Source organism: Polyergus mexicanus, unplaced genomic scaffold (assembly GCF_030449975.1).
Source record: "Polyergus mexicanus isolate NDT 795.1 unplaced genomic scaffold, iyPolMexi1.0 SCAF_82, whole genome shotgun sequence".
Classification (NCBI taxonomy): Eukaryota; Metazoa; Arthropoda; class Insecta; order Hymenoptera; family Formicidae; genus Polyergus; species Polyergus mexicanus.
The window spans coordinates 7,501-10,000 of NW_027223402.1; the positions used below are offsets into that span (position 1 = coordinate 7,501).

The window sequence follows — 2,500 nt, forward strand, 5'->3', positions numbered from 1 at the left end:
GAGGCTTCCGTGGCGGCGCGAGCCGTCGTGGTCGTCCTCTTCGGCCGCCATTCAACGCTCAGCTCAGAACTGGCACGGACTAGGGGAATCCGACTGTCTAATTAAAACAAAGCATTGCGATGGCCCTCGCGGGTGTTGACGCAATGTGATTTCTGCCCAGTGCTCTGAATGTCAACGTGAAGAAATTCAAGCAAGCGCGGGTAAACGGCGGGAGTAACTATGACTCTCTCTTACAACGACTCAGGTCTTTGGGGTTGCCAGCCCCTCTGACCCAAACACTGCAGGCCCAAATACTCGAAACAAGCCTCGGATAAACTCGAATAACCCCGGGCCCTCTGGCCTCAGGGGTCCTGCATTAAGAGCTGGACCGGCATCTGCGACCTCCGCGGATCCGTCTTCTGAAGTTTATTCTTGCGAGTACCCGGGCTGTGGAAGACAATTTGACTCCAAGACGGGCCGAGGTGTCCATCATAGACGCGCCCACCCTGACTGGTATGATTCGCGACAAACAACAGTCGGAACTAGAGCTCGATGGTCGGAGGAAGAGACCCTTTTGTTGGCGAAAAGGGAAGCGGAACTGGTACAACAAGGCGAGAGATTCATTAACCAAGCCTTATTTCAGAGCTTCCCGGAGAGAACTCTGGAAAGCATTAAGGGTAAGCGCAAACAGCCTGCTTACCGTGATGCTGTTAAGCATTACTTGGACCAAGGCCCGGATGAGGAGGATGGGCAGACTCGTTGCGATGTTGAGCAGAATGGCGTGGATGTTAAGCCTATAATAGCCGATTATCTGAGCTCCTTATCGGCTCCAACTAGCGACAAGTTCTCCCTGCGTCGTCTGGCGGATATCTGCGGTGCGCTCTCTTCGAAGACGCAGGCAGAAGTATTGGAGGACTTAACACTCTACTTGCGATGTGTGTTCCCAGTCAAGCCTCGAGGAACAAGACCAATACGTGGTGTTGGGACGGCCGAATCTTCAAGGCGTCAAGCACGCAGAGCTGAGTACGCACGGACTCAGGATCTCTGGCGTAAGAACAGGAGCAAGTGCCTCCGCATGCTGCTCGATGATATTACGGGGGTGCAGGTCCCCCCAAGGGAGGTAATGGTCCCCTTTTGGGAAACCATTATGACTGGTGGCGTCTCCATCTCGCCTGGGATGGAAGCCCCCAATCCGACTATTGATTGCCTCTGGACACCGATTACGGCGTTGGAAATCAAGAAGGCTTTGCCGGCCAGTACTACGTCCGCTGGTCCGGATGGTCTATCAGCCAGACTTCTGAGGAAAGTTCCGATGGAAGTTTTAGAAAGAGTGCTCAACCTTATTCTATGGTGTGGTAAAGCTCCCACACATCTTGTGGAATCGACAACAACATTAATTCCCAAGAAATCTAATGCACATCTTCCATCGGACTTTCGACCTATTACGGTCTCATCTGTACTTATTAGAACACTGCATAAAGTTCTGGCTACCAGGATGGCTCGCCACATTCCATTAGACCAAAGACAGAGAGCTTTCAGACCCACTGATGGCTGCTCTGATAATGTTTTCTTGCTGGACATGATTTTGAGATACCACCATCGGTATCATAAGCCCTTATTTGTGGCTTCTCTGGACATCGCGAAAGCGTTTGATTCCGTCTCTCATGACACTATTGGCGAAACACTAGAGATCATGGGCATACCTTCCCCCATGAAAGGTTACATTGTTGACGTGTATCAGCGAAGCACTACAGCTTTATGTTGCAATACGTGGAGCTCTGGAAGTATCCGACCGACGTGTGGAGTTAAGCAAGGCGATCCTATGTCACCTATGATCTTTAATATGATCATGGATCGCATGTTGAGGAAGCTTCCCAATGACATCGGGACACATATCGGCGAACAGACGATCAATGCAGCGGCATTTGCTGATGACTTGCTTTTATTTGCTTCTACGCCCTTAGGGCTACAAAAACTTTTGGATCAATCAACCAAATTCCTAAGCAAGTGTGGCCTCCAGGTGAACACGTCGAAGTGTATGACAATCTCGTTGCGAAATGTTCCACACGAGAAAAGAACTGTGGTAGATCGCAACACAGTGTTTCTCTGTCAAGATAAGATGCTTCCAGCCTTGCAGAGAACGGACCAATGGAACTACCTTGGAATTCCATTTACACCTGAAGGCAGAATCAAAGTGGAGCTTTTTCAAAAGCTCCAAGTAGCGCTGGAGAAGTTGACGAAGGCACCATTGAAACCTCAGCAACGCCTCTTTGGTCTTAGAACCATGATTATACCTAGCCTTTTTCACCAGGCTGTATTGGGTAACATCAACATAAGTATCTTACGTAAATGCGATCGACTAGTACGTTGTAAAGTGAGGCAATGGCTCAGCCTACCATCTGATGCGCCAAATGCTTATATCCACGCAAATGTTAAGGACGGAGGACTTGGAATCGCCTCCTTGCGTTGGAATGCACCTCTACAGCGCTTACAACGCTTAGAGAAGTTGCCACTCGCTGAC

The 2,500-nt window shown here is 49.8% G+C and overlaps 1 pseudogene; it reads left to right on the forward strand.

Moving 5' to 3' along the window:
• The window catches only part of LOC138944063 (large subunit ribosomal RNA), a 7,425-nt pseudogene that overhangs the window by 2,699 nt on the left and 2,226 nt on the right, over positions 1-2,500 (forward strand).